The 20,644-nt window shown below is 38.4% G+C and overlaps 1 long non-coding RNA gene across 1 annotated transcript; it reads left to right on the top strand.

Moving 5' to 3' along the window:
* Positions 1–9,815: 9,815 nt before the first annotated feature.
* On the top strand, positions 9,816–17,210 carry LOC144330812 (uncharacterized). Its single transcript, XR_013397319.1, has 3 exons — positions 9,816–9,896; positions 10,259–10,390; positions 14,588–17,210. It is a non-coding gene; the product is annotated as an uncharacterized LOC144330812 (long non-coding RNA).
* Positions 17,211–20,644: the final 3,434 nt, after the last annotated feature.

Raw genomic sequence — 20,644 nt, 5'->3', positions numbered from 1 at the left:
TCTTCTAGCTCCATTTTTCCAAGATTCATTTGACTCAGTGCTTCTCTATTTGTTAGCCTCATGCTCTAGGTAGCATGAACCTAGTGACCTCAGTTCCATCACATCCACACATGAACATATCCTGAGAAAAAGCAAGAAAAAGCATAGAGAGAGAATTACTCCTGAAATCTCTTTCAGAAGAGCAATAAAGAATTTCCCTAGACTCACTAACAAATCTTTTCTTGCATCTCAAGGACATAAACTGGTTTGCATGCCAATTGCTAAAGCAATGTGGCACGAGGAAAGAGGATTCTCCTTGGACCGTTCTAGTGCCTTCTTGGGCTTGGGAGAAAGTTTGACCTCTAAGTCACATGGGCTGCCTAGGGGAGGATTTGGATACTGTACCAAGATTGGAGTTTAAGAGAAGAGGAAAGTGGTAAGAGATGCTGGGTGTGCAGCCAACAATGCAATGAAGAAGAGAACAGAATTTAAGATGATTCCTCGTTTCTAATTATTCAGTGGTATGACACATAAGAGAGACCAGTTTGAGGGTCAGAGATGAATTTAACTCCATTTTTAGAGAGATAGTATTAAACTGCAAAATGCTACTCAAAGATACTGTGGCTTCCTTATTAGTAGTTGGATAGGCAGTGAAGAATGACCCTGAGCCCTAAGGGATATCTCAGAGCTGGAAACAGAAATTTAGATGTCATCCATATGGAAGTGAATGAGCTCCCCAGAGAGTGGTTATAGAAAAAGGACCCATGATGAGTCCTAGCCTCAGATGGGAGGAAGGAGGAAAATCAGATGTTAGGAGATTAAAGAAAACAAAGAGCTGTCAGAGAGAGATCGAAGGACTAGTAAATGTGATATAATCACAGAAGTTGAAAGGAAAAAAAAATTCATGATGAAGATATCAAATGTTACCTAAAGATTATGAAGAAAGAGAGCTGACAAAGCCAAGTTTGGGGCTTTAAGGGAACAAGATGTATATAAGGAAGTTATTAAAAGATTAATGAAAGATTTCCAAAGAGCAGCAAAGACTGAATTGAAATTCTCAGCATAAATCTGCAATAGGCCAGGTCAACTGAGTCCCTTTCACAATCCAGTATGGCTCCCGCATAAGAAAATAAAAAAAGAATGATTTGATCATTAAAGATGTATAATTGGGTTTGGAAAAAGATAAAGAGTTGAGAGAATTTAGAGTCCTGATAAAGCAATATGAAATCATTAAGTATGGAACTTACACTGTAGAGGGAATCCTCAGCCAAAGGATGAGAATGGACTGAAACTCATCTTTTGGTTCTGTTTCATTGGATTTGCAATATGATATAGCAGACTTACTAGCTTAAGGTCTTGGTTTGAGTTCCCTTGAAAGCACAGCTTAAAATAAAGACTTGGGTACAGGTAGTTTATTAGGGAGGCAAGGCTAGGAAAAAGAATATGAGGAGTAAGACAAGGAAGTGATAAAAACTGATAAAGTGTGTGATTGATTTCAGCCAGCTGTTGCAGACAGTTCAAAGTCTGCAGTGTAGTTACCAGAATCCCACCTCAAGCTCATGTGATGATGTCTCCGTTTCTCTGCCACAAAGCTTTCTTTAAAGCTCAGTAACAACACAGCCTGAAATTGCAGAGGTGTTAACAACTCTAGGCAACCCTCAAGCAGTGGGAGAAGGCAGGGTGAATAAGGGTCTGCTGTACCAGCCAGTTACCATTGTAGGCAACTGAGACTCCGTCTCTCTTGGGACACACAGAGGAATTGTGAAGAATGCCCTCGGAATGGTCCCATCCAATAACAGGGAGGTTGAACCCTGGTTGAAGGTTCCCCCCAGGTGATAACAATGGCACAATCCCAACTTACACCTGCACAGGTGTTTCAGAGAAAGCCCCAAGGCAAAAAGCAAAGAGCAACTACCACATGTATTGGGAGTGAGACACTAGTAATTGCATGCCACTGTCACCACAGCTGTCCATCACAGCTGCCCAAAACAGCTGCTCAGAAATCAGTAGCCCAAGAAGCTGTGACATGGGCATCACACACAGCTGCTACACCAAGGTTTCTCCACCACAACACTACTGGCATTTTGGACTAGATAATTATTTGTCATGGGGGCTAGCATGTGTCTTGTAGGATGTTAACCAGCACCCCTGGACTTTCCCGACTAAATGCCAGCTGCCCCCTGTCCAGTTGTGACAAGAAAAAATGTCTCTAGACATGGCCAAGTGTCCCTAGGGAGGCAAAAATCACACCAAGTTGAGAACCGCTGCGCAACGCTGTGTAACCATGAGCAAGTTGCTTTACTTCTCTAAATCTGTTTCTTTTTTTCTTTTCTTTTTTTTTTTTTTTGAGACGGAGTCTTGCTCTGTTGCCCAGGCTGGAGTGCAGTGGTGCCATCTCGGCTCACTGCAACCTCTGCTTCCCGGGTTCAAGCTATTCTCCTGCCTCAGCCTCCCAAGTAGCTGGGATGACAGATGTGCACCACCACACCTGGCTAATTTTTGTATTTTTAGTAGAAACAGGGTTTCACCAGTTGGTCTTGAACTCCTGACCTCAGGTGATCCGCCCACCTCGGCCTCTCAAAGTGCTGGGATTACAGGTGTGAGCCGCTGTGCCTGGCCCTCTAAATCTTTTTCTTATCTATAAAATGAGGATAATAATAATACTGACCTCATAGGCTTTGGAAGATGACTAAATGAATTGGTGAACATTAAGCAGTTATCAGAGTAAATGGACACTTAGCACATAGTATGTGTGTAATAATAAGGTAATAATAATAATGGCAGTACTGTAAAAAAAACTCTGATTTTATAGTGATATATTTTTATGGCTAGAATTCAAGGTTTAATTTCCTCTTCCTTGATTAAAATAATAAAATAAGGTACTCATTAGTAATAAAAATAAGGTACATATTCCTAATATCTATTTCAGCAAATGAATCAAAGGCTGAATCTCAATGTGAATAAATCAAAGTGAAAGTTTGACATCAGTCACTTTTGATCTTCTTTCATTACCAAACACCAGTTAATGCACTTAAGTTAAACAGGACCACGTGTCATTTTGTTGTAGCTAAGTGAATTCGCAGTGTGAAGGAGATAAAAAGAACTCTGCTTAAAAAGTAAATAGAACATTTGAATGCTGTGTATTTCAGAATAATCTTGCAGAGTTTACACCTCAGTATTTTATAAAATGCAGATTTAAAATGTACATTTAGTAAAACAAATTTTTTAGCAGCATAGTCTGCAATCTCAGACTTAAAGACATGAATATTTTAGGTTTATTAGCATAAATTGAATACCAGCATGCAAACACTGAAATGAATTTAAGGAAATTGTTAATGATTCATTACATAGAGTAATTAGATTTTTGTATGATTGGAGTAAATGCATTAGCAAAAACAATTACGCACTGATACAGTGAAAAACCACTCTCAGGAAAGAAGTCAGTGGTGTAATAAAAAGGACATTTTTGCAGGGCTCCTCCTGCACTTTCTTGACTGAATCACAAACAGCTGTTGCCATCTGCCAGGGTGAGCCCTTGGCAGAAAGGCATGACAAACCTCTGCCAAACCCTGGTCTGTTGAAAGTGTCTACCCCAGAACTCTCAGAAACTGAGTATCCTTAAGAGATAGTGAATGAATCTCCAGTGAAACTGGCTTATGTCATTTTTAAGGGATTGTAGGGGAAAAGCTAACGAGATAAGCAGAAGAAGTACATTCGTGGAGAATTGCCGGTGTGGCTCTGCTTCTATTACTTTAAATCTTTTAGAGGGTATATGCTTTTGCCTACAATGGAATCATTGTTCAAACTTATTGTATGGTGTTGTAACTACTTCTTAATGTGTATTAAACTGCTAGTACAAGTGCCAAGACATTGTCATCTTTGTGTCTCCAAGACCTAGCACAGAAGAGGCACTCCGTGAGTAAATGAATGAATAAAAGTATTGGTCCAGGCCAGGTGCGGTGGCTAACACCTGTTAATCCCAACACTTTTGGGGGCCAAGGCAGGTGGATCACCTGGGGTCAGGAGTTCGAGACCAGCCTGGCCAACATGGTGAAACCCTGTCTCTACTAAAAATACAAAAACTAGCCTGGTGCGGTGGCTCACGCCTGTAATCCCAGCTACTTGTGAGGCTGAGGCAAGGGAATTGCTTGAACCCAGAGGCAGAGGTTGCAGTGGGCTGAGATTGTGCCACTGCACTCCAGCCTGGGCAACAGAAGGAGACTCTGTCTCAAAAAAAAAAAAAAAAAAAAACTATATATATATCCAGCTTACCACGACTGCTGCACCAGACTCCACGATCAGTTGTGAATTTCAAATACCAATCTCAGCCTTCACAGGGTTATCTTAAGTACTGTACCTCAGAACCACTGAATCTTCTCATCATGTGTCAGCCTTCCTAGAATAGACACAGTCTGAAGCAGCAGGAAATGAGGCAATGAGAGCCATGTGACATAGGCCACATCTACACCCCTGAAGAAAAGAAGTTAGGCAATCTTCTAGATCATTGAGACAGAAAGAGATGTTTGCCAGGAAATGCCAGATAACTCAGGCAAAGTGCTTTTTTTTTCTGCTTGAATTAATAGTATAATTGCCTCAGTTCTCCATTTGTCTATTTTTGTTCAGACATAGCTTCAGATCAAATCATTTGCAGCAAAGAGTCCTAGGGGAATAAAAGAAAAGGAGCCCAGAGACAAAGGAGGAACCTTCCAAACTAGTTCAACTGTGTCACAGAACAGCCTGAATGCATCCAGGTGGCAGTATGGAAATTAGGAAGCGAAACTGGATCTATGCAAATGATGAGGAAATGCTTATTTGAATTTCACAAATAAGAGCATTAGCTATTTTCACAATGTGAAGCATTTGATTTTACCTTAATGTATCAATGTTTCAAAGGCAGGTCCTTGTAGATCAATTGCTTCTATTTCTTTTCTGTGGATGTTGACTGCAAAGAGGCTTTTCTGTAAGAATTCAATTTAAAAAAGCTTAAAAGCAATAGTGGTGGAGATGAAACGGTTTTAAAAACTAAACTTAAATAATAATACTGTCTCCTAGGAAGTGATTTTGAATAACAATTTAAAAAATCAAATTAAGTCCAGTAGCGTCTCACATTGATGTTATCTCTGAAGCCCCAGCTCTGAGATCATGCTAGAGATGGAATCATGTATGAACAAGCATCTTCTGGGGCTGTCTTTATCATTCTCTGTTATATTTTATTCAAGGCAATGTATCTGCTATTGCCCTAGCCGTCTTTATAGCTTCAAGTTTCAGATTATGAGTGATCACAACAGAGTTCTAAAATCTGACAGAAAAGTAAGCAGACACCATATAAATTAAAATGCAATTAGATGTAAGAAAGTTTTGTAAACTGCAACACACCATGCAAATCTGTTATTATGGTACAGAAGGCTCTTTGAAGCCTGCTTTTCTTTTTTTCCTTTTAATAAAATGATGTGACTAATTATGAAGATAAAACCTCATTAAATCTTTTAACCTGATTTTCCTTTCTGATTATTGGAAGCTTATATATTGTCTGCGAGTAAATTTCTTTTCTGAAACTAAAACTAGCCTCTCCCAGCTTTGATTGGATTTCACAGGGCCCACTGTGATACATCACCTCTGGAACTGTTTGACTCAAAGGAAGATAGGATTAGTCTACCTGTATTACAGGAATTCACCATGGAAACCACAGAACAGGCACAAAAAATTAGTAAAAGAAAAGCAAATCAAAATCACCATGACTATTGAACACAGGTAGTTAAAATTACAGTAAGAGTTCCCACTACGTAGTTGGGATTCTATTCCTGAGCCTTTAAAAGAACTCACAGACTTTCTTTGAGTAAGACTTGGGGCATACAATGAAATGACTTTTATCTTAAGCTAAATGACCTGCATGATAATTTTATTTTCCTTTAGAATTAATTTTTTTTTTTACAGGCTTAACAGTTTAAAGGCAATTTGAAAAATTGATATAAACCTAAACATAAAATGGTAAATGCTCACACATGAAAAAAATTAGCTCCAGAAGTCGTATCAATAAGACCATTGTGAATGACATTGTACACCAAATTGTCAATGATATTCTTTGTTTCAAGTTTCTTTTTCATTCTTTAGGACTTTTTTTGTTTTTCCTTCAATGTTTGCTGCATTGGGAGAGGCAAAGGTGTGCTTTTAGACATCATCAGGTTAAATAACTTTAATTTTAAACTTTTTGAACGACTGATCTCCAAACTTTTCATTGTGTCTCCCTTTATTTTAAAAAGAGAGATCCCTGATAGATCTATATCCACACATTTTAAAACAGAGATATTTTAAAGATGTTTTACAAAAAGTATTAATCCTAAGATCATCAATCCCATGTCTCGGATATTTTTCATAATTACCTTTGATGGGCTTAACAACAACACGTGCTATGCAGCCATTGCTTTGTTATTTGTTTTCTTTTACTTCGCCATGCCCTGGGGCTTTAATCACCTCTTAAATTGCTTCTAGATGCCTGTGTTGCCATCCTGAGTCCCACCTGGGAGATTCTCATACTTCGAACACACAATGATTCCGTTGGCAGCAATTTGGTCTCAGTAGAAGTCAGTTTTCCTAAGTAAGAGCTAGTCAAATTCCATTTGAACAAAACTTAGTGGATTAATCAAATCCTCTTGACTATAATTTTATAGAATTTAGTGTTTTATAAAATGAGTGGCCTATTATTACATACTTAAATTTCTTTATACAGAAATTCAATATTGCTCTAGTAATGTGTACTTGATAATATCTATATCATTCTTACCAGTTTCTTTTTTTTTTTTATTAATAAACAAAAAAGATCAAAGAACCCACCATTGTATTGATACTGGTGCCACAGTTCTAGACAAAGAAAATATTCTTAAATGTTTCTAAAAGAAAACACTTTTAAGATGGGTATTAAGGAGGACCAGAATCGAAACATTATCTTCTTTGCGATGGTTGTTGCTATTAGTTGAAACACTTTAAACCACACTTAATAAAATAAATTCATTGTTCACCATTTATACAATGTTACATGTCATTACCATAGGAAATAGTATGGGGAAATTATATTTCAAAATGATTCCAAGTGATCTCCCTCTCTCTCTTTCTCTCTCTCTCTCACACATGCACACACACTCACATAGACACACTGTTCATGACTTTTTCCCAGAGCCAAGCTAAGAGGCTATAGTAGGCTGGTGGTCCTACAATTAAAAGTTATCTTAGTAAGTGAAAAGGACTGGAATGAGAACTTTCATTCACGTCTGACTCAACCTCTAATTCCTGCTGTGAAAATGTATATAATGTATTTTTTTATCCAATAAAAATTTTTAGAATCATGCAAATATTACAATATTAGCTATATCTCACCTCCCTTTCCTTTCTGTGGATAACCAAGAGTTGGAAAGTATATGCTATTTTTTACCATATTTCTGATTAAGTTTAGTTGGTCATATTAGCCAACAATTCAACTAATACTTTTCGATACTTAGTCCTTTAATTTAGTGAATTATTTTCCCTTTAAAGTTTTAGTAACAACTGAATGAGGTGGGTGTAGCAGGGGGGCTTAGATGTCACTCTTATAATGAAAGCAAGATCATTCTTTCAAATGTTCAAATGTGCCTATTCTTAGGTTTTATTCTAACTAATTTAATAACATTAAAAATTAATCTACTCTTTAGAAAAGTGAAAATTTTAGACAAATGATTGGAGAAAAGATTTATGTGCATATTTAATTATTTAATTATTTATGTCGGTCACTGCCACTAAAGCTGCAAATCAGAGAAGATGAGGTTTGGTGCCTAGTGACAGTGATGAGGCATTTGCAAATCTGTAATGAGTGCTGTAAAACACAGGTATTACCCAACATCTTAATCATAAGCAATTTCCTAGGGCAAAGGGAAGCCATCTTGATAAGGGTACATGGTGTATTTCACAGGCCTTTTGCCACAGCCTGTTTCATAATTTATTACACTAGCTTTGTTAATAACATACCAAATATTTCCCTCCCTCCTTGCTAATCAACTTCTGCTGACTTATGAAGAAATAATCAAGGGAGATATCTCATTTCTTCAATTTCATCTGCTCCTCACCTTCCTCCTCCTCCAGCTTACCACCTCTTCCAAGATCCTGCTGATACCTAACTACTGGCCTCCTAGTCAAACTCAGAAAGCTGTCCTTGAGGTACAGTTAATTGTTCCATTGGGTGGCCTACCCAAGTCCAAAAACACCCTCGTCTACACAGCGGTCATACCTGAAATTCCAGAATGATCTTTAGTAGCATTTTCTCCCTCCAAAAACCTTTTGGAGACTTTAGCAAATTTCTTAGAGGGAAGAAATCTAGATTGGAGTAACCAACCAGGGATTAAAAGGCAGAAGTAGAAAATCTGGATTAGAAAGATTATAGTTGCTGACTGCCACATGACTGAATTCTCAGCTGTTCCTAAGTAAATGGTGATAAGAATGGTCATAAAGATGAATCATTTCTGACCATGAAGTGGGTGCTGTCTTTATTGGCAGCCAGACACTTGTATAATTCTTTCCCTCCTCCCTTCCTCCACATTCCTATTTAAGAAAGAAAACATCTGAGAGGATGGACTGGGGGAGGGGCAGAGATGGGACTAGGTATGAAAAAGCTGTAAACTTCACGTTCTCATTCCAGCTGTCAGTTTTCTGTGTTTCTGTCGTCTTGCCCCAAACACTTCTCTATTTAACTGTAAGGTCAAATGAACTGGAACATCCTCTGGAGGATCTTACCTGCATCACAGGACCTCTCTAATAATAGAAAACTACTTCATTATCATGCAAAATAAGAAGCAGTAAAAAAATAGTCAGCCTATACACCTTTAACTTAAACTTTGTCACTTTTAGGGGCTTTGCAACACCTCCTCCAGCTGCCTGCTAGATTTCGTCTGATTGTTGTAGTAGTAGTTGTTCATCAAAACAGAGGAAGATCATACTCCATATTCATTATTCATAGAAAACAATCATGGGGTGGTCTATTTAGAGCTCCAAATTGTCGCTCTGTGGAATAGGGAAGAGGGATCACCTCACACCAAGATCCTGAATCCAAGCAAGAGATGATGGTGTGCCCAGTAATTCCAAGGACGGCATGATGGGCTGCATGACTCTGTCTCTAATTATCCCAATTCATTTTGGCTGTTCATTCTGTCAGGAATTTTTGACAGAAAACCAACGCATCAGAGATAAGACTGAACGAATTAATTCTGGTCCTTTAAGCCTAAAATATTAACATAGCAACCAATCTGATGGAGAGGACGCAGTGGAGGGGGAGGGGATGATATCACAGCTGCACAATTGCATGTTGTAATCACTGCTGTTATCTTCTGTGCTTTATATTCAATAGTTCTCTGATAGTTCTCTGTGCTGAGCACTGCATATTGATTTGGAGAAAAGTAAATGAGGTTCTGAATACATAAAGCCTTTCTGATATGCTTAGAACAATTCATTCCCCTTTTTATTCTTCTCTGATTTATTTTCTAACTTCAAAGTTCATGTGAATCCCTTATTTTTAACTTTTTTTTTTTTTACATAATTTGTTAGGCAGGATAATTGTTTGATGGAGTAAACATGCCAAAAAAATTAAAATTAAATTAGAAATGAATTTCTTCCTAACAAGAATCCAGTTCAAACAGATTTAAAGGTTCTAACATGGTGTGCGAAATATTTATGAAGATCTTCCTACTTAGACATCTAGAAGGTACAAGAGGGAAGTGATTATGTTAAAAAGGGAGCGTTCTGATACCAACACAAGTCCCTTCAGTTGCAATAAACCTCAATGTTCTCTGATAAGAGATTTCAGGTGTGTATATGCCTGGAGACAGTGAGGGTTCTTACCGGCTGCTTACTCACGCTCCCTGACAATTCTGCTCCGGTGCCAGACAAGAGGCTGGGTGGTAGGGATTATTTGTCTTACTGAGGTATTGGGTGCACTAGCTCTCCATAAAGAGGGCTACAGACCAGGAGCACCTGTCTTGGGGAGTTCCTCTTGTGCTCAGCCCTTCCAATCTGGGAGGATACGATGAGTGACTGAATGTGCCCGAGCTTAAAAAGAGCAACTAAAGGGCTAAGTGCTCTCCTCTGAGATGCCAGGCATGACATAAGAAGCTCATTCAATCCTTTAGCAAGTCGTTGAGGCCCATTGTATGATTATTCTCATTTTTAGAGATCAGGATACTGAGGCTTGGGAAGGTGAGGTCACTGGCCCAAGCTCCCATGGCTGGAAAGAAGTAATGTTCTAACTCATGCTCTTCCCTAGGCGTAACCACTGCTGCTCTTGACTGCTCACCAGGCTGCGTCCAAACGTGCTGTCGTGTGCTGAGAAGGCAAACCATATCTCGTGGGATGACCCCAGCATTTGTGGTCGAAGGCCTTCCTTGGCCACTTTCAGGTATGTGATCAGTATGTCAAACTGTTCCTTCACCCCCTGCTGGCAAAATGGGGAAAATTAGACTTATTGGGAAGGACCAATATAAGAGTTAAATCTGTTTTCCAAGCAGATTACTTGGTATAGAATCAGTGCTCAGTGTTTGTTGCATCTAATTCTTGTATAATAAATACATGTATATTTGATAACAAAAATATATGTATATTTTATATAGCTTCATATTAAATAGCAACTTGATAACATCTCATTTCATCTTTAACAGCAACTTGATAAAATTCAGGGTTGAATTTGAGAGTTTAATTCTTCATTTTATCTTATCTTATACATAGATACCCATGCATCTGCTTCCAAATTTAGAGCTCAGATTCTCAGCTTAAACATCGACGCATACGTTGAGGAAGATACGAGCACCTGGCTCGGAGCCCCCACAGCAGGAAACTGGTGGACAGGTGGTTGAACTGAATCTCGGGCTTGGCAGTGAACTATGCTACACCCATTTCCTGCTATGACATCTTGTCCACACATGGTTCCTGCTCTTAACTGTTGGGGGTTCCTCCCACTTACAGCCCACAGCACTTTACCATACTCACCTGAAGATGGAGAAAGTGCTACTGTCTGTGTAGCTGGATAGGAAGATAAATTGTATAGGGCAACAGGAAAAAAAAGAGGCAAGAGTTGAGGAGAGAGAAGAGGTGCAGCGTGGGCCAGAGACAACCTTGGCTTCCCAGATGTAGTGTGTGCCTTTGGATACATAGGGTGAGGTATGCTTGTGTGATGCGAGACAGGGGACCTTGAGAATATCGCCAGCCTTGGTGACACTAGAAAAAGCTGCACACAACAGCAGATCTCAAGACCTTTGCACATGCTCTGCCTGAGATGCTCTTGCTCGAGGCTACTCAACTGGTGTCTCCTCCTTGAGAGTCTTTTCTGACTTTTCTACTTAAAATAGTCACCGTCATTCCCATGATATTGTGTCATCTTCATAGCACCTATTATGATCTGAAATTAAATTATATATTGAGTTACTTGTTTTCTGGTTTATCTTCCCCTTCTAAAATGTAAGCTCCTGACTACCATCCCCGCAATGCCCAGAATAATGACTGACTGAATACATAGTTATCAAAAGAATGAATATTACCAGTGACATTTCACCCCCTTTTAGGCTGTTAATTTCCTCCTTATTCTAGATCTCCACTCAGGTATCCCATTTTTATTCAAAGTCAAGCCTCAAGGATTGGGCTGAAAGTCTTCTATTCGGTTCCCCAAAAGCCAAAATATTTTCTGTCTTGTGCTTTTGCATGCTGTTCTCTCTGCCTGGAACATCAACTACTTCCACACTCTCCTCTCCTTGTCAAATTCTCTGCTCTTAGGATGTTCGGTTGTTTCTCATCCAAATTCAATGTCATTCCCCAGAAAGGATGTCCCTGATTAGCAGTCATCTCTGCAATTTAATTTAAATTTAATTTTATTTATTTATTTATTTTTTGAGACGGATTCTCACTCTGTCTCCAGGCTGGAGTGCAGCGGCAGGATCTTGGCTTACTGCAACCTCCACCTTCCACGTTCAAGAGATTCTCCTGCCTCAGCCTTTCGAGTAGCTGGGATTACAGGCGCCTGCCCCAACGCCTGGCTAATTTTTTGTATTTTTAGTAGAGATGGGGTTTCACTATGTTGGCCAGGTTGGTCTCAAACTCCTGACCTCAGGCGATCTGCCCATCACAGCCTCCCAAAGTATTGGAATTACAGGCATGAGCCACTGCACCCAGCTTCTGCAATATTTTCTATTAGAGCAACCTAGGTTTCCTTTTTGGTTGTGATTTTGGTTTTAAATTCAAATTCAGTTACTTACCTATTTATTTGTTTCTAGTCTGTCTTCCCTACTAGACTATAAGCTTCACGAGGGCAGAGACTGTGTATATTTTATTGTACAATCCATGCTCAGGGTGTGGCACAATGCCTAGAACAGACTGGGTACTAAATGAATTGTCGAATAAATAAATGAATCAATTGTTTAAAGTCATTCTGTCCACATTTGGGTTAGGAGGCAAATCTAACTTACAAACTTTTTAATAGTTGTAACTCTTCCCCTCCTTTAGTTTTTATATAGACTATCTTTCTGTTGAACAAAAAGTTAAAATTACACTTTGCCCATGAGGCTTCTCTAACCATTGCAGCCACAGTAACCTTTCCCTTCACTAGGCCCTTAATCATTTCATTCACACGTGTTCCTAGCACTTTCTAGTGCTAAGATGCATTGATATGGTCCCTGACCTCAAGGAGGTTTGGATATCTATCACACATTTTCAGACTTGACTATAACTCAAATGTGTCAAATGAATAAATGAATGCATTTAATTATAGCTTTGTTGACATCTCAACTCCTTCTGCTTATTTTTCATGATATTAAACACAAATGCATAGCGTCTTCCCATAATACTCCTGGGGCGGCTCAAGAAAGGTCATCCTTCCAGAAGAATCAAAAGAAAGTGATCTATTCCTGGTACAGACTGGATGATGAGAAATGAAGTCGCTTCCCAGCATCTCTAAGTCTGACTCTACTAATTCATTATAGTTAAATGGATTTCCCAAAATGCCACACCCTCTTGTATTTAAATGTAAACATGAAAACATTTTCTAAACCAAAGGTCCAAGGATTTTAATTAGCCATCTTAAGAAGTGACTTTCTTTCATTGGCTCAGATAACTCTACAGTGGGTATCTATGGGGGATTGATTGCAGGACCCTCCTCAGATACCACAATTCTGGGATGCTGCAGTCCTTTATGTAAAATGACATAGAATTTGCATATAACCTACACACATCCTCCTATATATTTTACATCACCTCTAGATTACTTATAATACCTAATGCGATGTAAATGTTATATAAATAGTTATTATCCTGCATTGTTTTTTACTTGTATTATTGCGTTGTTATTTTTGTTGCTTGGGTTTTTTTTCCAAATATTTTTTATATGAGGTTGGTTGAATCCAGGAATGTGGAACCCAAAGATATGGAGGGTCAACTGTCTTCATCTCTTTTTCTTTTTCTCTCTTTGGTTTTCCAGGATCATATCTGGCAGCACTGTAGTGCGGCCTCACTAATTTGAAAACAAATTTGAAATCAAATTCAGGTTTTTTTCCTTTGCCTCATCCTTTACAACCAATCCTTTAAAAAAAAAAAAGTATTTTGTATGTAGTATAAAAACAAGTAGCTAAAACGTGGGAAATTGTGGGAAAATGTTGGCTGTGATATTTGCACGATGCTCCACTTAGGTTCAATGATTTTTCTCTGCATTTGATAAATGGAGCTGGTTTTTTGGCAGTATCTTGGCACAATCAGTATGCTACCAATTTCCTGTAACATTTCTAAGCTTTATTCTTTCCAAAGCTATTTTTTTTTCACTCTCAACTGCAGGCTACTAGCACTGTCTTTTTCTCCTCCATTCTGCCCTGCCTGCCTCATCAATGATCAAATACCAGTGCCTTTTTTACTGGTAATCTCTAGATCAGTCCTCTTCACTATCTCATTGACTCAGACTTCTAAAGAACAGACTTTGGGAAGCTCATCACCCTTTCTCATGTCTTATAACATTCTAGTTATTTTTCTACGTAACTAATGCAAATCTGTTCATATTTTCTGCTCAACTAAAGCAAACACCTTCTGCTACTGACTCACCAGCTGGGTTGTTCAATTTCCTCATTATCTATCATTAAGACCTATAAGTTCTACCTGCCTAATATATCTGAACTCCAAGCACTTCTTGCCATCCTCATTGCTACAACCTTAGCCTCATCTAAGACTGTATTTTTTCTATGCCTCTATAATAGACTCCTCGAAGAGGCCTCTCTGACTCTTTTCCATAGACCACCTTCTGCACATTAACTACAAGCAAGTGTGCAAAGCACCTTCTAAAACATAAATCAGATCATGTCACTTCTCTGCTTAAAATATTCTAGCGGCTTCCCTTTGGGACCACAATAAAATCCAAGGTCCCTACCTTGTCCTGCAAGGCCCTATGTGATATGACACCTCCCACCTTTTCACTTCTTGCTCCACCCATTCATTCGAGGCACACAGCCTTCTTTGGCAAAACACCAAGCTCTGAGGGCCTGAGTCTCAGTTCGTTTGTGCCACTATCATAAAATACCTGAGACTGGATTATTCATAATAATAAAGAACAAAAATTTATCTCTTACAGTTCTGGAAACCGGTCGGTCCAAGACTAAGGTGCTGGCAGGTCTGGTGTCTGGTGAGGGCTGCTCTCTGCTTCCAAGATGGTGCGTCGTTGCTGCATCCCCCAGAGGATGAGGAACACTGGGTCTTCACATGGTGAAAGGGGGAAGGACAAGAAAGCCAAATCCTTCATAATGCCTCTTTTATAAGGGCTTTGATCTCATTTACAAGGAGAGGAGCCCTCACAACCCAATCACTTCTGAAACGCTCCACCTCTTACTATTATCACATTGGCTCTTAAGTTTTAACACTTGAATTTTGAAGGAGATACATTTAAACCATAATAGCCCATGACTGGCTCCTTCTTTCTCTGTCTCTTCACATGGCTTCCTCCTTCTCACGACCTCAGTTTCAATTCAAATGTCACTTTCTCAGAGAGGCCTTTCCTGGCTCCCTTGTTAAGCAACATCGCTCTTCACTCTATATGACTTACGCACAGTGGTTATGTTCTTAGCACTCATCAGTGTGTGAAACCTTCACATTTACTTGTATATTGAATATTATCTATCTCTCCCCTTAGAACATAAGCTGCTTAAGGTCGGGGTTACTGTGGGTATTATTCACCATTGTATCTCCAGCATCTCATGCAGTCTAACATGTATTCCTTTCATTCATTCCACAGATACTTAATTAGCAACTACTCTATGTCAACCATTGTCTTGGGCACTAGGATATAAGCTGTGAATAGAATTGAAAAGACGTCTGTAATTCCAACACTTTGGGAGGCCAAGGCAGGAGGATTGTTTGAGCCCAGTAGTTCAAGGCCAGCCTGGGCAACATAGTGAGACCCTGTCTCTACAAAAAAATTTAAAAAAATAAAAATTAGCCGGATGTGGTGGCACATGCCTATAGTTCCAGCTACTCGGAAGGCTGAGGCAGAAGTATTGTTTGAGCCTGGGAGGTTGAGGCTGTAGTAAGCCCTGATTATGACACTGCACTTCAGCCTGGGGATGACAGAGCAAGACTTTTTCTGGAAGAAAAGGAAGGAAGGAAGGAAGGAAGGAAGGAAGGAAGGAAGGAAGGAAGGAAGGAAGGAAGGAGAAAAGAAAAAAGAAAGAAGAAAAGTTCCTGTTTTTACAGGGTCTATAAGAAAGAAAAAGAAAGAAAGAAAGAAAGAAAGAAAGAAAGAAAGAAAGAAAGAAAGAAAGAAAGAAAGAAAGAAAGAAAGAAAGAAAAGAAAGAGGCAAAGAAGAAAGAAAAGTTCCTGTTTTTACAGGTTCTGTATCATATTTGGGCAGGGCAGTGCATACTGCAAAAAAACCAAATTGTCAATAAACAACTAAATATATACCATATCAAGAGATAATGGTTGCTCTAAAAGATATAGCAGGAAAGAGGAATAGGGGATGCTAGCGGGCACATTCCCCCCACTCTCCAATAATAAACATGGTGAATTACTTGCCTTTGTTTCCATAGCACTTTAGATACACTTTTAAAATATCACATTTATCACATTTTATCATAGTGACTTGAAGAAAGTGAATTCATTTGGCTCTGAGTTCTATGCTAGTGATGATGTTATACGCATCAGTCTTTGCACCAGACATATAGGAAGACTCAATAAGTGCAAGGAAATGAAAGAACATGTGAATTAGCAAATGTTCCTATTTCTATTCTTACCCTCTTGAATTTCTTCCTTGTAAAACTTCATGAAAGAGCATTCATAAGAGACCTGCAGAAATATTTGGTCATTTAACCCTTCCTATATGCAGTCTGTGCTGCATTTGGTGTCTCTGAGCATCAGTAAACAGGACCATCCCATAACTGCTGTGTATTTTTAATTTGTGAAGTGATTCTCTGAACCTGGTTAGACTAAGATCTGCCTTCCTTTTCTTCAGCCCACAACACTAGGGCTTGTGCTCAGTGGCCTTTCGTGTGTCATACACTATATTTATCCACATAAAGCAGATACATGATACACATTGTCACTAATTTGGTTCCTCTGTAACATACATAGAAAACAGTTACAGAGAAGATATTGTGTATTTTGTACTTTTAATCTGGGTCCTTGGCACCAAGCCACTCATCAAGGAGAAGTCCAGTTTTCCTGCAGAAATACTGTGATACATTTGAAGTTATTCTCTGCAATGACATAACACTACTCCCCTAGATAGGCAAACATCTTTTTTCAGTACTTCTAGTGTATTTCAATATCAGAAGCAGTAAAGTATATAGGCTCATTTTTATTTGTAAAGAATTGGTTCCCAGTTTGCATCTATGACATGGCTAAGGAAACTCTAGATAAATAATTTAATGAAATCTGATACTATATCCATATGAGGAATATTAAAAGGAGAAATAAGTTTTTCTCAGACTTTAATTGCTGGAAAAGTAAATGAAGAGTACAAATAACTTCAGTATCAGCTAACCAGTCCATTTCCTTATAAAGGATACCTCATGTGCCCCTACATGCAAAAGAAAAACAAAAAGCCTATTTCTCTACTAAAAGAATACACTAACTAATGTCAGAGGCGAAAGAAGAAGAAGAAGAGATAATTGTGTTGCATACTATTCAGGATTACAGGATTTCAAAATGCATGTGGTTTCCTGCCAGAAACTTAATTTCCAGTCTTGCTTTCCAAACTATGTAGGCCGGGCTGTCATTGACTTCCTGTGTCCTTCTCTGATAGTATAAGTATAAAAATAGAAAGCAGGAAGAAAACACTTATCAGCCAAACTATATCATTTGTGTTTCAGTATCAACTAACAGAAAAAAAAAACCCAAAAAACTACATCATTAATTAAATCTCTATAACGTGGAGGTTTCCGGTTTTTTTTTTTGTTTTTTTTTGTTTGTTTGTTTGTTTTTGAGACAGAGTCTTGCTCAGTCGCCCAGGCTGGAGTGCAGTGGGGCGATCTCGGCTCAGTACAAGCTCCGCCTCCTGGGTTCCCACCATTCTCCTGCCTCAGCCTCCCGAGTAGCTGGGACTACAGGCGCCCGCCACCACGCCCAGCTAAATTTTTGTATTTTTAGTAGAGACGGGGTTTCACCATGTTAGCCAGGATGGTCTCAATCTCCTGACCTCGTGATACACCTGCTTCGGCCTCCCAAAGTGCTGGGATTGCAGGTGTGAACCACCGCTCCCGGCCAATTTCAGTTTTTACGTCCCTCAGGATGTCGCTCTAATCGCTATTGGTGCAGGGTGCTGGAGGCCATTTGGATTGAGCACCAGTTTGGTGAGTATAATCCAAATACCTGAAGAAGATCTACGTGTTGCAAAACAATCAGAGAAAAATCAATGCAAGCATGTCATCGACATAGGAAGTGGTATGGAATCATTTTTGTTTGGGGCACCAAAAGGGCTACCATTTCATAAGGCCTGGAAATGTGGGTCTTTCATGCCAGTCTGACACTGGTGTGGGAACCACTGATGGATCCAATGAATCATGTTTTAGCTGGCTCATAAATGGGATCCTTTGGAATGCACAGCAAATAAAGCTTCCATTATTTATCCATCTTTGACTAGTCATTGTACACAGTCCACATCTTGCTTGCTGTGCCTATGAAAGGAGGTTCTTAATGATGAACACTATCGTCAATAATTTTTCATGTATTTGCAGTTTTAATTAGTACAGGTGTTTGGAGAAAAAACTTCTCAGATGTAGGCAATTATTTCTGCTATTCTATAGGTTAGATACGGATGCACACATGCAGAATGAAATTGCATCCAATCAGATTGGAATGTTTTGACAGCAAGACACAGCAAATGATTAGGCTGGTATTATAAAGCAGGAGCGATTAACAAGTGATTTACGAATGGCAGCAGAGGCACAACCTTGAATTACAATGAACAGAGAGAGCTGAAATGTAGTAGTTAACAAAACTGCATTTGATTAGAGGAAGATTTGGGGGATTATTTCTAATGGGTCATAGATAATAGTTCTAATACAAGTGATTTTTAAAATTTTGATTTATAACACTCACTCATTGACGAGCCCTCCAGGCATATGTATAGTAGCCCAACGGAATTCAAACCGGTAAAATTGTCAAGAGAGCCCATGTCCATTTACATTAGGAAAATCTTGATTTAACAGATGTGCTTTATGTAATACCCTGAGGAACAACAGGTTTAGATTTTTCTGAATCAAAAGAAAAAAATTCCAGAGCTTTGCATTTCCTTATTAAACTCTCCTACTCTCAGTCCTTAACTAAAAAGACAATTCGGATAATACTCAGTCTTAACTTGAGAATAAGACATCCTTCCTTAACCCTTTAAGATGGTTGAATAGCAGTCTGAGAAAATGGCAGACATGTGCTGTTTTCACTGTTTTTAAAATGAGGTGTTTTTAGAGGGATGAGAAAGAGTGCGGGTGGATTTGAAATGTGTTAGACCAGATCTGAGAGGATGTCATTGATAAAAGAAAATGAAAGTAATTATCATGATACAGAGTAATGATGTTTTCAAAGTATTTTCTCTTTTTTTTTTTTCTTTTTAACATTCAAGGTATCTTTCAAAAGAAAAGGAAGTTTTATTCCCACTTTACAAATTGAAAATCAGATATTTAGAAGTGAAAAGAAACTTTATAATAAGTGAGTATAACGATCAAGGATCAGAAGCAGTGCTTTCAAAAATGCTTTTGTTACCATTCAAGCATTGGCATTTCCTTCCAATAACCTCGATCATGAAATATTTCTGGGTCAGCTATAGAAACAGTCAAAGTGCTGTCCCGATGTCCCATTCACTCTGTCCCAACCCTCCCTTCAATCTCATTCATTCTTTCCCTGCCACTCTCTATCCCTACTTCTCATATTAGGAATTATGCACATGTGTAAAATTACAGAAACACAGAAAACAGTGTAATGGTTAAGAGAAAAATATATTTATATTAATATATTTAAGAAACATATTTATGTTAATGTCAATAAAAGATGATTAAAAGCTTCACCTTCAGTAATAACTCAAAAAAATGCAAAACAAATGAGATACCACTTCCCCACTATCAGAATAACCAAAAATTTTTAAATTAAACACTAATTTCCACAATGATGTGAGTAAAAAGGAGCCCTCATATCATACCCTCACATAAGTATAAATTGGTGCAGCCCTTTATTGTCAAAATTTTGTCTCTCTATATACATACATATATATGTAAATATAGATTTTTTCAGCACTATTTTCTATAGAAGAAAAATGCAGAAATATGAAAAGATCATTTTCTTGAAAGACTGTTATATTTTTAATATAAAAAGTTGTAGAAAACAAACAGCTACCTATATATGTAGTTGTGTACACATACCATACACATTATATATGTATGTACATATATATACGTATATATACACACACATACTAAAGTGGTAACAGCAGTTACCTTTGGAGATGGAGGTTGCTGAAGGATTGCATGATATTTATTTTTCTGTGGTAGAATTAAGGTTAATTTCAACTTCCGTGTATGTTCATATTTTTCAAATTAAAAATACAAGCACACAAACCATATTATGTCTTTAAGAAGTATATATATCATAAATTTGGGGGTCAGACAGACATAACTTGGGTACTGGCTTCACCATTTAATCATCTTAGATTCCCTAAACTTTTGTTTTCTCCAACATTAAAATAAGATAAGAACCTAAAATAAGTTTTTATCTTATGAAGTTGTAAGGATTAAGGAGATAATGCAGGATAATTTGTGAAAATGATTACTATAGTAACTGGTGCATTAAAAGTTTAATAAATATTAGATATTATTGTTCTTGTTGCATTCAAACTCCAAATTCATCTGACCTATCAGATAAATGTTAATCCCTACCTGTTCCTAAACTAGGTAAGGTCCTTGTCTCCTTGTTCTTTTAGAAGTTTGCATTTGCTCTTACATTCCATCTAGTTCTCCCCCGAAAAAGCTGCACTTTGCTTTGCTTTGCCTCTCTGCTGGAAGGCTCTTGCCTGGGTCCCTATTTTCCTACATTTGTTCAGGTAGAGCCATGCCCTCTATCAGCCTCTACTCGCCCACTTCAGCTTATCTCACTGGAATTCCATCTAGGCCAGAACTCTACACCATTCCACCCCTACTGCCTCTGTCC

This window comes from Macaca mulatta, chromosome 8 (genome assembly GCF_049350105.2).
Source record: "Macaca mulatta isolate MMU2019108-1 chromosome 8, T2T-MMU8v2.0, whole genome shotgun sequence".
Lineage (NCBI taxonomy): Eukaryota > Metazoa > Chordata > Mammalia > Primates > Cercopithecidae > Macaca > Macaca mulatta.
The sequence above is the reverse complement of the archived record's forward strand: the minus strand, read 5'-3'. Positions and strand labels throughout refer to the sequence as shown.